The sequence below is a fragment of the Callorhinus ursinus genome, unplaced genomic scaffold, assembly GCF_003265705.2.
Source record: "Callorhinus ursinus isolate GAN/ISIS: 27379988/994484 unplaced genomic scaffold, GSC_fseal_2.0 scaffold14, whole genome shotgun sequence".
Classification (NCBI taxonomy): Eukaryota; Metazoa; Chordata; class Mammalia; order Carnivora; family Otariidae; genus Callorhinus; species Callorhinus ursinus.
In genome coordinates this window covers 14,140,261-14,154,551 of record NW_027397076.1, presented here as the reverse complement: position 1 = coordinate 14,154,551, position 14,291 = coordinate 14,140,261, and the positions used below count along the sequence as shown (strand labels likewise).

The following is a 14,291-nucleotide window of genomic DNA, read 5'->3' as shown; positions in this document are numbered from 1 at the left end:
TACTGGGAGGGCCATCTGCTATACTCAGTCTAGAGATTCACATGATAATCTTATCCAGATAGACCCTCATGGACAAACATCCGGTGCCCTATGGTCCGGTCAAATTGATATACACAAGTAACCACCATGATGCCCTTTGAATTTGGCCCGTGAATACATACACATACCTCTGCCACAGCACACTCACTGCTCTGTAAGTGTGTTTCCCTGACTAGACTCCATGTTCTGTCCCAGGGCATGGCACAGAGTCAGTGCTCAATGAATGTTAGCAGGATGGATGGATGGATGGATGGATGGATGGATGGATAGATCAATGTGTGGCTTTGAGAATGTAGCCTCCTTAGTTTCTTCATCAAAAATCACTTCCTTCTTACTGTCTTCTTTTGAAAACCAGTAATATGGCAATTTTAAGCACAATAGAAAAGAGATTTTGGAAAAAGAATGTGAATATCTGTCATTCTCCCCAAATCATACCATTCCTTATGATGCCTTTGTATAAGAAAGCCTGAACACAGGTTCTTTGAAGAATACAAATTAATGTTTATAGATTACAAATAATATTAATAAATACCATCTGTGGCCCACAGAGTTCTTTTAAGTTTGGTTCCTGAGAGTCTCTGACAAAGCAACTCACATCCTCACCTTTGAAACCATTATCATTCTGTTCAATTACTAGAAAAATGCCTGTCTCGAAATCTAGTCTCATCCTGAGAAAAAACAATAAAGACAGAGCCGCTATGATGTTGTCGTTGATAATAAATTACTGAAAATTATTGACTATCTCATTCACACTGGTTGTAGGGTAAAGCAATCCTTTACCCTGAAATACTCAGAGTGACCTGATTTCTCTTTGGTTAGAAATTTGATAGGGAGCTTCCTCTGTCACTAACAGTTGAAAACTGAGAAAATCCTAAGACAAATCCTAAACCTGGGCTTTGTTTCCCTAATGTAGTTCACTCAGCTCCTTTAAATCAGAGCAAGGGCTACAAGCTGGCGGCTCCAGGGCCAAATCCAGGTAGCAGACATGTACAATGTTACCTCCTTTCCTCCCTCCCTTCCGCCTTCCCTTTCCTCTCCTTTTTTTGTTATAAAATTTGACTTTCTTTTAGCAGATCATGCACTCCCCCCAGTTCATCATGGTTTCTTCCATTCCCATGGCCCCACACCGATTAGCTTTATACATCTAAATTACCTTTCTAGCTCCTGCAGACATTTGAGGTGTAGACCCCTGCATTTGAGACATTGAGCAATTTACAAAAGGGAGGGATAATTATAATAGTTATTACTTCAGAGCATCTACTCTGGATGGGTACCGTGCTATATGCACTTTCCATATATCCTTCCACTTTACGAGGCTAAGAAAGATTAACCAGCCCAAAGCCACAGAGCCGATAAATAACCTGGTCCTCAGGCAGTCCGCTCCAGAGCAAGCCACCACAGCACTCCATAAGAATGGACGCTCTTCAGAAGCAGTCACAGCCGGTCCTGTTTATTCTTAAAATTTTCAGGAAATACTTACAGAGGCTTTAACCCAGCAGCAAATGGGAGTCCCCCACTTTGGCGTATTGATTTGTAGACCTTAAAAGTAAAACGGCCAGTAATTTTACCCACAAAATGGGTTTATTCAGGGATAGCAGAGAAATGGCAATTCAGGAGAGTCAAGCTATAGCAAAAGCCATGGGCAAGCCCAACAAGAAAAGGAGAGGAACATCAGTTATAGAGAAAAAGGAGGAAGGTGCGAGGGGTTGTTTTGAGTGCAAGCCCATTGGAGGCAGGCAAGGGTTCAGGGTGGAGATGGTTTCTCACTGAATTGCTGGGCAAGGAAGGAACTCTCCCTTCCCCTTGCTGGAGTAGGAAAGCGGTCTCAGCTTGCAAGGTGAGTGGTCTTCTGTTGAGCTCTGTATGGACAATGCTTCCTGTTGGGGTCTGGAATTGGTGTCCCAGTGGTAGTGCATGACGGCTCCGCCTTCTGGCCTCCTGATTCCATTTTAGATGAGGTTTCCTTTTATTCATTTTCACATTATTTTGAATTAATATTATTTGACAGTCAGTGGGAGAAGAACATTCTGACCCTCCTTTGTGCCCCTTAAAGCAGGAGATAAATCTCCCATGTGAAAGGGGTACCAGGAGGGTAGAAGGGATCCTTATCACCAAGAGGGAATTTAGGGCTGAGAAGGCTATATAAACAAAACTTGTTCTTTCTTCACCAATTTACTACCCCAAGCCCAAACCCCTTTGTCGTGCTAATTCTTTAAAAATGTACTGTTGCTCCATCTAAAAAACTGCCTGCTGAGGTCACTTCTTTGAGTCTCATAATTTTATGGGGCTCCTTTAATGTATAAAATTAAATTTGTTTTTCTCCTGTTAATCCATCTTATGTCAATTTAATTATTTGGCCAGCCAAAGAGCCTAGAAGAAGGAAAAAATTCTCTGCACCTACAAAACTGTGACTGGGTCTGAAATCCAAAACCCAGAAAAAAGGAATAAACAGACAAGCCCCTGAACAAAACTGTAAAAGCTGCCCTAGATTTCAGGAAGAGAACCCTAAAATATATGAAAATGAGAGCATTTCTGAGGCTATTTTTATAAAGTAACTGATCCTGTGTGCATGTGTATATATATGCTATATCTTATTTTGTTAAAAAAATGCTTTTGTTGGGGTGCCTGGGTGGCTCAGTCAGTGAAGAGTCTGCCTTTGGCTCAGGTCGTGATCCCCGGGTCCTGGAATGGAGCCCCATGTCAGGCTCTGTCAAATAAGTAAATGAATAAAATATTTAAAAAAAAAAAAAAGCCACCTTTCCTCGACTCGTGTGTCTCAGAACCATACGTAAATACAGTCCCTGCCCTCCCAGGGCTTAGAATCTAGAAGCGAGATAACTTCTCTCCTTTTGAATCCCTCTTACCTAGAATTTCAAATATTTCTGACTATTATTTCCAAGCCAGAAATGTTTTTCAGAACACTGAGATTTGTGTAGAACAGAGGGAAACTGCATCTTCTAAAAGTATCTAGATCCCAGGACGTTGTGGACTGAACTGTGTTCCCTCAAAATGTATATGTTGAAGCCCGAACGCCCCGTGTAACTGTATGAGGCCTTGAAGGGGGATTAAATGAGGGCCGAAGGGTAGAGTCCTGACCCAGTGCAACCGGTGTCCTTACAAGAAGAGACACCCGCGCTCTCAGCAGGCACTGAGGTAGGGCCCTGGGGGCACACAGCAAGAAGGCAGCCAGCCCTGTGCACGCCAGGAAGAGGGCTCTCGCCAGAACCCCACCATGCTGCACCCTGAGCTCGGACCTCCAGCCTCCAGACTGCAAGAGAGAAACTTCTGTTGCTTCTAAGCTCCCTAGTCTGTAGTATTTGTTATGGCAGCCCTAGTGAACGAATAAAGGTGGTCGTTTGTCATGTTTGGAGTCATCAGGGGCACAAAAGGATCCATATGAAGATGGCATCTCTCCAATTCTCTGTCTGGTCCAGGGCCTCGTGGACATTTGGTATTTTGTCTGCTCTGCCTCCCTGACTTCCTTTGGGAGACGCTTTTATCCCCAGTCTATATAGTTCATGTAGAACTGTCAGTCACAACTTCTGCCCTGCACTGGCCATTGGCTCCCTCATCATCACAACCGAGCACCCCGACAATGGTGATGGTACCTGGCACACTGGCGGGAACACTACACCAGCAGGACTCATCAGAGCCTTTTTCTACAGTTCTATTCAGTGCATACCATGCATATTTATTATTCACAGAGAGAACTTGCGTTTTCTGCTAGTCTCGCTGAGCTAGGACATAAAAGCCCAGCAGAGGTAGGAAGCCTGACTGTCGTAAGAGAGAATGAGGCTGACACACAGAGGAGAGCAAGTGTTGTTAGTTCAATGCCTCATTCCAGCCACGAGTCAGCCTATGCCAGCCCGCAGTTGGATGAGCCTGCGGATTTCTTCCCGTTAAGCTAAAGCCAGCTTGAGTTTGATTTCTGTCACGTGCACCCAAGAATCTGGATTTACGCAGAGGCTCACAAGTCTCTTTGTGTCCTTTGTGCACCAGATTTGGCCGGAACCGAGGCCTGGAGCTGTTTTCATCCTCCAAAATGGACGCTGCTGATCCTCTTCTCTTCAGATAACGGGAAGGGCAGGGCTTCTCATCCCCAAACTTCCAATGACCCAGACATATGCTTTCCCTGCTCGCTCCTCCAGGTTTTCCCAGCTAAAACCCTCAGTTTTCTTATCTTTAAAATGGGAAGGGTCTCTGTGAAATAATTTCATGAAGTACTTCGCACACTGTTTGGCAGTAGTAGGTGCTTAGGGATATTAGCTCCTGTCATGGAAAATTCTCTGCATGGTGCCTGAGGCCCTCCCCTAGGCTTCCATGTAAAAATCTTTTCCTTTTTCTTTTTTTTTTTTTAAAGATTTTATTTATTTGATAGAGAGAGACACAGTGAGAGAGGGAACACAAGCAGGGGGAGTGGGAGAGGGAGAAGCAGGCTTCCCGCTGAGCAGGGAGCCCAGTGTGGGGCTCGATCCCAGGACCCTGGGATCATGACCTGAGCTGAAGGCAGACGCTTAACGACTGAGCCACCCAGGTGCCCCAAATCTTTTCCTTTTTCTTACGAAAAGCAGAAGCAGTGAACAGATTGAGACCAATATCTATTGTTTTTGCAGTAAGATCTTAGTCTCCTCCTGGAGAAAGGCTGCCTATCTACAACAAGGGAGGAGAACATACGTTCATGAATCCTCTGCTTAAAATCACACTCAGTAGAGAAATCATTCTTGCCGACCTCTCTTGTTTCAATTCAAGAATGGGAAGAAACTGTCTCTTCAGTGTCCAGTAAGGAGTGTTGAGAGGAAGTGTCACCATGGGCGCTCAATTTCTGCGCCGAGAAAACTAATGAAGAGGGTTAGCAAGGCTTCCTTCCCTGGCGCAGTCACTTGGATGGGCTTGCAGACTCAGCCCCGTCCTGAGCAACTCTTCTGCTGTCCACCATCCCTGCCAAACGGGAGACACGACCCCTGGAGTGAGGATGGCTTGCAAAACTGCACAAGCCCATATTCAGGCCGAAGGCAGGAGCAATAGGGTTCTTACCTGGATGGTGCGTCTGATATGACAAGGGATAAGGGAGGTACTGGTCTCGGCCTCCTAGGATCCTGCAATTTGCATCATTTGGGATCAAACAGAGTTGTGATACAAACTGCCACATAGAGAAGAAGCTTCTGTCATCAGCTTTGTCTTGCTAAACAACCACCCAGAGCAGGGCACTGCTCATACCGGCCTAGCAGGCCATTAACCCATCCCACTTATGGGCCCGCCTCAGCTTAGGCCTTCTCAGGGCCTTGCCTGCCACGGACAGATCTGAGGCACACTGCCCCTCAGGCAAAACCTCCCGCCACTCCTGACAGTAGCATCAGCCCATCTCAGCCTAGCGGTGAGACTTTCACTTCTTCTCCCTTCTGGCCCCACCAGCTATGGGAAACCAGCGCTGTACGTACCAGACATTGTACAGGGATTTATCTCATTCTGTCCCCACTCTATGAAGTGGGTACCTGTCCCCATTACAGAGCAGAAGAAACTGAACCTCAGAGGGATGAAATAACCGGCTGATAAGTGGAAGAGCTTGCAGGTCTGTGTGACTACAACACCCACATTCTTCCCCTGCAAGAGCAAGTTCCCTCTTATATATGTATGTATGTATTATTTATTATTTTTTAAAATTATTCTCTGTTTGAGTAGGCTCCATGCCCAGCGTGGGGCTTGAACACACGACCCTGAGATCCAGAGTCACACGCTCTACTGACTGAACCAGCCAGGCACCCCGACAACTCCCACATATTGAAGACTCGTGTTCCTACGGCCTGAGAAGAGGGGACTAAGCCAGCACACTCTGACTCACTGTGTGGGCTTCGTCTCTCTCACTCTTAAATAGAAAGCTACCTATCAGCACCCTTCGAAATCTCTACTCTCCCAGGACAGGAGAGGCCGTCTGTCCCCCACGCTTCCTCAGTTAACCTAAAGAGTGCCTGGCCCATCATTCCTCAGGCTTTGGAAACTGTCCTCACTCTCATCTGTGCATCCACCAAACACTCAGACTTCTCTGTGCTCAGCGAGGCCTACAGCCTTTCTCATCACCCCTCGCTCGGCCTGGCCAGAGCCCAAAGTGAACGGCCCGGCTCGAGGGGCCGCAGCCTCCTCGGGTCTCCTCACTTGAGCACCAGTTAGAAACCTGCCGTTGCCCATTCTGCCTGCCAGTCCATACAAATGCTACTCAGACGCCCACTTCCACGCCATGCTTCTTGAGAACCCCAGGGTTTACAAGGTTTTGAAGAGTTTTCAGACAGCCATCCCTCGAGCTTCCATTCTGCAGCTGGAATATCAGCCTGGAAGGACACAGAGAGTCAGGGCTGTCCTGAGGCGGCTGCATGGATTTCGGCGACCTCAGCAGCTGCTCACAGGATGGGCATAAAGGCTCAAGCGTTTGCTTCTTATTGGCTCAAGGCCCTTGCTCACACCACGTCCAGTCTCCCTAGTCAGGAACTGGAGACCACCGTCTATGCGGGATTCTTTGCAGTGTGTTCATCTCATTTTATTATCCCAAAATGTCAGCTGACAGCCACGGAAATTTCCTGCCAGAGCCCCTGGAGGTTGTTTGGAACTGAAGTCACCACCACCATGGTCGGCTGAGCAGTAAATGAAAAATAGCATTAGGTGTCGCATTAATATTTTAGGGAAGAAATGCTGCAAACCCACGCTGGCAGGTCCGTCCGCATGATCTCCAGCTTGAGCCACAAAGCTGCACGGAGACAACCAGAGGAAGGCCAGAGCCAGCTGTGGCCATCAGTTAGGGAGCTGAAATCGGAGAGGTGGGGAGAGAGAGTAATGGTGAAAGGGTCTCTGGTTATCAGTTGGGGCAGACTAGCGGGACGCGAGAAGGCAGGAGGGATGACATTTTTCAATGGATCCATTTTGAGAGGACCGCTGGTTAAAAAGCAGCACTTACTAGAAACCACAGCCAAAGCCTTAAGAAAAAATAAGATATTGTGGAAGAATGATGAGAGATAAGGCAACTAGACAAAAACAGGTTACAAAACCGAATGTATGATATTGTCCAATTTTTGAGAACTGTATGAGAGAAAAAGAGAGCACAAGTATGAGTGGGTGGCAGGATTCTTATGGCTGATTTTGCAATAGAATGTTCTGGAATTTTTTTTTTTTTTTTAACTACAGATCCCTCGCCCCTGCCCCTAGAGGTTCTGATTTATTAGATTTGGTTTGGGGCCCAGGTATCTGTATTTTTAAACCTTCCCAGGTGGTTCTGATGCACTGTCAGCATTGAGACCACTAATATATACAGAGGGAAAAAAAAGATCAGAGATAGCCTTATGAAGGATTTCTGATTTAATTCTTTTCCTGTGGTTTTTCTATATGTTTACATATTCTATGAACATGCATTCTGTCTACCTTCAGAAAAGGTTATTAATAAAAATTATAACTGAACTGGTAAGGAAAAATTGTCCCAGGCAACAATAATAATAATGACTAACATTTATTAAGTGCTTCCTGAGAGCCAGACACAGTTTTATTAATGTCATTTAGTCCTTATAACTCTGTGACATAGGCACCAGTATATCAGCCATTTTAGAGATGAAGAAGGCAGAGGTTCTGCCAGAGACAGACAACCAGAGACTGACAGACAGACAACCAGAGACTGACAGACACAGTATGAACCCAGGGACTGTTACCTGAGAGCCTGATGTTTACCCCCACATGCTTCTTTGTTCCAGTTGGAAGAAGTCCTGTGGGGTCCAGATGCTCACCTGGCACCAAGGGCTCTCCTCCAACCACACCCCCACCAGCGCTCTGGATCCTGGGCCTCACCTGTGCCTGCCTCGAGCTTCCCAGGAGTCAGAGTTGTGGGAAATTTCCTCTCTGCATTCCTCCAGAGACTCAGAGTTTGCTACTCGTCTGACAGGAAGAATTCTGTCACCATGCAAGCTAGAGAGAGGGAAGAAGAAAGAAGAAATTAAACACCACAGGATACTGGCTAGCTATTAAGGCATGTCATAAGAATCCTTTGAAACAATTCTTAATTGGTTTTTTACTGAAGTGGAGAATGAAGTTCTGTGCAGTGCCCCAGGCCATTAGAGTGAGGCTAAGGATGTGAAATTCTCCAGGGTTTTCCCCTGGGGGTGAGGACAGAATCAGATTATTTCCCCATTTCACAGATGGTGGTGCCAAGTCATTAAGGACTTCCTGAAAGAGAAAAGAATGACTTGACCCCTCCAGCCAGAACCAAAAGTCTTTTGCCAGTCCAAAAGTGGTTTATGGATTTTAAATATTAAAAAAAAACGGCAGGTATTTAAATTCATTGTCTTTATGGTAAGGCTGCCAGATAAAATGCAGCATGCCCAGTTAGATTTGAATTTCAGATAACAAATAATTTTTGGTCAAAGATGTCCCAAATACTGCATCGAACATAATGATACTAAAATATTATTCATTGTCTATCTGAAATTCAAATTTAACTGGGAGGTCTGTATTTTTATTTGCTAAACCTGGCAGCTCTATTTCATGGGAAACGATTTTGTTTTCTCCTTGGAGATTGCTTTCCCTTCTGAGCATCTTCGGCCCATTGATTTGAAGAAGTATAAACCGGAAAATTAATCCCAGCCTATCCTTTTGTGCCAAACACCCAGAGAGCCCCCTCCTTTGGTAACCAGTAAGTATTCCATATTCCAAGTGTACACATGCACACTCCATGCACCAGCATCCATGTAAACTCACATACCTTCCAATACACTCGTGAACCCACTTTTGCATATATGTATGCAAATGCAGAATACAGGGTACAAATGGACTTCTCTTACCATTCTAAAAGGCAAATCCCTCACTCTCTGTTCAGATTTTCATAGCTTTCTAAAAACATAATTATCCTTTTTGGTCAGTTCTTGCCTATTCAAGAAGAAAGTCGTATCTCCAGCTTGCTTTGCATGCCCAGCTGCACTAACCAGCTTCCCACAGAAAATGCTGGCAAGAAGACCTTATCTCTTGTAGTTCAGAAAATTCAAATTTTTCTTTTCTCGCCATTGCATTAAATTGCCTCTTTTAGTATGAAGGGGATGACAATTATCTTGGGGTCAGATAATGACTGCAATTTAATAACAAGGAAAAATACAAAACTACAAATTGAAAGCTTGAGCCATTTAATAAGAACACTTGAAAATGAGAGAGAAGAAAATTTTAAAGTATTCTCAAGAAGCAATATGGCATAGTGGTCATATGAATAAATTCCTAGAGTCAGGCTGCTTGAGTTACTAGCCCACCAAGTTACTTAACCTTGTCTGTGAAGTGGGAATAAAAACAGTATCTGCCTCATGGGGTTGTTGTGATAATGAAGTAAGTATGTAAGAGATGTATGAAATAGTGCCCGGTACATAGTATTTAGTATTATAATTACCTCTTATTTGCTAGACACAGGGGTAACCTCTTTACACATAGAGTCCCATTTGATTGTCAAAATAAGCCTGTGAAATTTGTGGACAGGAGGCAATGGAGGCTCAGAGAGGTTAAGAGACTTGTCCAAGGTCACACAGCTAACATGCCGCAAAACCAAGATTTAAGTACCAATCTCAGTATTAAGCCACTGTTCCCTCTGTCTCACTCTCTTTCTCTTTAAGCCACTGTTCTCTTGATTACCCAATGTTAAGATAACAGGTGGAAAGTACACAGGTGGCAAGGAGGTAGCTCTTGAGGGAGGGGGCAAATTCCCTCCATGGTCATTGCTTCCATAGAGTTGGGCAGAAGGGGTGTCAGGAGGAGTTTGGACTGGTGTATTTGGTAGAGAGGACAGTACCCTTGGTGTGGTTACAGACCTTGCGCAAACATTTGCCAACCAGACAAGGACCCCCCTTTCTCGTGACCTCTCGAGGCAAATGCTCAGGAGATGGAAAGCCCTGAGCCTGCACTCTGCTGGACTCACCAGCACGAAGGCACTACAAGGCACTACAAGGCAGGGCTGACCTACCAGCACTGGCTGTGTCCCAGGACTCCATCCGCAACTTTCTTCTCCATTTATGCACTGGCCCTGGCTAATTCCATTCAGTCCCTTTAATACCATCTATAGGCCGATGACTCCCATATTTATGGCCCTATCCACCTCTCCCCTGAACTCAGACTTACAATTGCCTAATCAGCCCCTCCCGGGATATCTAATAAAGATCCCAGGGGTACCTGGGTGGCTCAGTCGGCTGGGCAACAGACTCTTGATTTTGGCTCAGGTCATGATCTCAGGGTCCTGGGATTGAGCCCCCAGTTGGTCCCCCCCCAGCGGGGAGTCCACTTGAGATCTTCCCCCTCTGCCATTCCCCCCTTCTCAAAAAAATAAATCTTAAAAAAAAAAAAAAAAGATCGCAAACTAAACAAGTCTCAAACAGGATTTTACCCAAAAAAAGGCTTCACCTCTAGTGCCCCAGGCTCAACATCGCTAACGCCATTCCTCGGGCTGTGCACACCTAAAGATGTGAAGTGGCCCTTCACTCCCCTCTTCCTTGTGCCTCTGATATCGAGGCCATCAGTTCCGTCCCCCTCCAATCGCATGGGTTCCACCTTCAAAACATACCCAGCATCTCCCACCATCCCATCCCGACCAGCCCGGGGCCCTGCCAACCTGCCCTCCCCGGGACCACCGCAGCGGACTCCCAGCTGGTCTCCCTGCCCCTCCCTTACCCGGGCGTGATGTGTTCTGCACACAGAAGTCGGAGCTCCCTCATTAAAACACCGTGCGGATCACCTCCCTCCTTTCTCAGATTCCCCCAAATCTTCCCATCTCCAAAAAAGTAAAATCCTTACAATGACCCGAAGAGCCCGCCCTGAACTGAAGGCCTCCCCCAGCTCTCCCTGATCTCCCCTCCCACCACCGTCCCCAGCTCCATGGGCTCTAGCCATAAGGCCGCCAAGTCAGTCCTTCCCACACAGGCTCCTGCATTAGGGAGGCTCTGGCTCTTTGCAATGGCTCTTTGCACTGGCTCTTCTCTCTCCTGCACATATCCCGCCACAGTGTCCCTGTGACTCACTCCCTAATGTCCTTCAAATCTCCATACTGCTCAGTCTCACCCTGAGAGGACTACCCTGTCCACCTGCATAAAGCAGCCACACCCTCACCTGGGCACTTGCTCTCCCTTCACCCGACTCATTTTCCCCCACAGCATTTATCACCTATCAGTATCATATGTGATCTATTCATTTATTTGCTTATTGTCTCCATCCTCTAGAAGGGAAGATCCATGTAGATATTTTGTTTGTTTTATTGACTATTTCCATATCCTGAGTGTCTAGAAGAATACATCCACACAGTAGGTACTCAGTAAATAGTTAGTGAATGAGTGAATGGAGCAAGCCTGCTAGACATTCTAGTGCCTGCTGCACATAATACTCCTGCTGACTGTCTCAACTTCCCTACCCTAAAATCAGGCTGTAAGAAGCCTCTTCTTTCTACCTTCAGAATCAAAATTCCAGGAGGATCCTGAACAAATCTTTTCTGGCTGGCTTGCTTTTGTGTCTTGCATTTCTGCTTGGTTCGGTTTGGCAGAAGAGGCTGGTGGGCAGAGGCACGTGCAAGTCTCCCCACGTGTCTCGGGCTCCCTGTGTGCTCTTGATGACGACGTGTCTGGGGACACCATCCTAAAGGCTCAAGTAGAGAGGAAAACAAATCCATCTACCCCAATGCCCACTTCCATGGAAACTCTGAATGAGTTCAGAAGGCCAGGGCTTGCAATACTTTTGGCTTTTGTTATCCTCTCTCTAGTTCCAGGGATTGTGTTTGCAGGCACACGCCGGGAGGAGCACTTTTTTGAATTGAATGTACCGAGAAGGAAGCTGTTCCAAAGCCCAAATTAATTATCTTCAGCAGCATCTAAACAATTAATATTATGTGATGCGTCTGCTCGTCAGACTCTTTGGCACATCCACTAGGAAGCCTCAAACCACGCCAAGTACTCAGCCTCTCAGCTGCAGAAATCCCTTCACCCCAAAATAAGCAAGGTTATTAGAAAAAGGCTTTGCTGATTCAGCTGGGAGCCCTCATCCACTCTGGCTTCTGCAGCATCTCCTAACAGCTCAAGTGGGGCCTACAGAAGCCTAGGATGAACACTGAATATTCCAAGGGTTGAACACATAACATCTAAACGTATATCCAGGGGCGCCTGGGTGGCTCAGTCAGTTAAGCAGCTGCCTTTGGCTCAGGTGATTATCTCAGGGTCATGCGATCGAGCCCTGAAGTGGGCTGGAGGGTGGGGGCGGGGGGGGGGGGATGCCTTCTTTCCCCTCCCCCCCCCCCATGCTCTCTTTTGCTCTAATAAATAAATAAAGTCTTTTAAAAAAAAAGGATTCAGGTATATCTAATCATAGCTGATTAGTCATTTCTCCAGAATTATACTAGCAAAACTATCAGTAAGGCCAGTCTGCCTTTTAATGGGTCCCAGGTTCGAGGATGTACATCCCATTCTGGTAAAGAGGATGGTGCCCCGCCCCGGAGTTGCTTGAACTCTGTGCTTTTTTCTGACACTCCAATCGGACATGACCTCTTTAATATTTCTGAACATTCAGCCAGCACAGATTTCTAGGTCATCCTTTAAGTATTTATATGTATATGTACACCATACTTTAATTTGTCATCCATTTCAGGATGCACCATTATTTTATGTAAAGCTAAGAAAGAGAATGATGCTGTCAATTAAATTAGCACAAGCCACCGATTATAAGATGTGTCCTGATCAGAGATGTTAAGTTGTAAAAAAATAATTGTGAATTACGTACAAACTATTCATGTCAGTAGTTTGAAGCAATTTTAATAGAATTTTTAAATTATCACCTGTATGAAGTTATTTCTGTTTTAGACTCCAGTGAGCACACACTGGGTTCTCTAACGCAGAAACGAGTTATGTAACGGCTCTTCTGTTCACTTCTCTTGCAACAGGCCAAGCCAGGTTCGGTGTCACTGCCTCCGCAGAACACATACGATTAAGCGATGTGGCAGAATGGCTATCCTTCTGAGATCTCGAATTCACTCGTGCGCTCACCCGCTCTCTCGGAACTGCCTCTGAACCTCTGTTGTCAGTGGTAATTTTCTGGGTTTACCACTAATTTCTCACTTGCTGAAGGAGAGGCTAGAACGAGATGGATTTGTAAGCTTTAACATCCGGCTTTATACTAATTTATTTTAACTTTAAAAATGGTAAGAGTCAGCTGGCAAACATGTAACGGGCAGGCTCTAACAAGAGAGTCCAACTTTTGTGAGTGCTCACTATGTGCGAGGCACGAGAGCAATTGCTTTCCACACAGGGTGTCGTTTAATCCGTGAGGCAGCTCTGTGAGGTAATGTGACTACGCCCATTTGACAGATGCAGAAGCGGCAAATACCTGCCAAGTAGGGTCTTTTTTTTTTTTCTTGTTTCAGATTTATTGAGATACAGGTCACATACCATAGAGATCGCCCTTTAAAAGGAACATTTGATGGTTTTAATATATTCACAGAGCTGTGCAATCGGCATCCCACTCAATTTTAGAATTTTTTCCTCACCCCCAAAGGAAACCCCGTATCCTTTAGGCGTCGTTCCCCTTCAAGCCCCACTGGCCCAGCCCCTGGCAACCACTCGTCTACCTTATGTCTCTGTAGAGTCGCCGATTCAGGACGCCTGTGAATGAAGTCATACAATATGGGCTCTTCCCAAGCGGGATCCCGAGCCCAGCGTTGTGCACTGCAGTCCTACGTGCTCGCCTACCTCGGTGCAGGACGGAGATAGGGTCGCAAACGAACCCCTGCTCAAGGCTGGGGGGAGAAACAGCTCCGAAACAACAGCAGACGGTATGAGACCGTACCCAAGCGCCTTTCGGAATCAGGAGGAGGCCAAAGTGTGCAGCCGCCCCGGCCCTACCGCTCTCCGCCGCGCGCACGCGGCTGGTGCAAGCCCCCTTCCGAGCAGCCAGCCGCCCCCTCACCCTTGCACACTCCGTAGCTCGCCTGGCGGCTCTCAAACAGGGAACTTTCCGTGCCCTCTCTGGCCAGAGCGAGGGCAGCTTGTGGCCTTGTTTCCGCACGCAGCTTTCCTCAATCATCCACAAGCCGCAGCTGGGGCCTCTCCCCTCCTATAGCCTTGCTGGAAGTTTCAGTCTTTCTTTCAAATCAAACTGCTGCAGATTTACTCAGCGCCTTGCCCTGGTATGTGGAGAGACACAGCGCTCAGGGGCATCTGCACAGATGACTCTCTGCTGGCTATTCGCATTTGTCCTGTACCCTCCTCTGCCTTCCTCTC

The 14,291-nt window shown here is 46.4% G+C and overlaps 1 protein-coding gene and 1 non-coding gene across 6 annotated transcripts in view; both read right to left on the bottom strand.

The window, feature by feature from the left end:
• The window catches only part of TMCC3 (transmembrane and coiled-coil domain family 3), a 351,112-nt gene extending 337,028 nt beyond the window's left edge, over positions 1 to 14,084 (bottom strand). Inside the window, exons 1-3 of one of the 5 annotated variants that reach the window (XM_073900509.1) lie at positions 13,640 to 14,059; positions 12,851 to 13,145; positions 7,800 to 7,977 (exon numbers count right to left, since the gene is read on the bottom strand). The gene's annotated coding sequence lies outside the window, so the exon portion shown is untranslated. Of the gene's footprint in view, positions 1 to 7,799; positions 7,978 to 12,850; positions 13,146 to 13,639 lie in introns of all 5 variants that reach the window. The other 4 variants (XM_073900510.1, XM_073900513.1, XM_073900511.1 and 1 more) reach the window with 4 other exon arrangements.
• Positions 5,725 to 5,797, bottom strand: TRNAQ-CUG (transfer RNA glutamine (anticodon CUG)). Its single transcript has one exon. It is a non-coding gene; the product is annotated as a tRNA-Gln (tRNA).
• Positions 14,085 to 14,291: the final 207 nt, after the last annotated feature.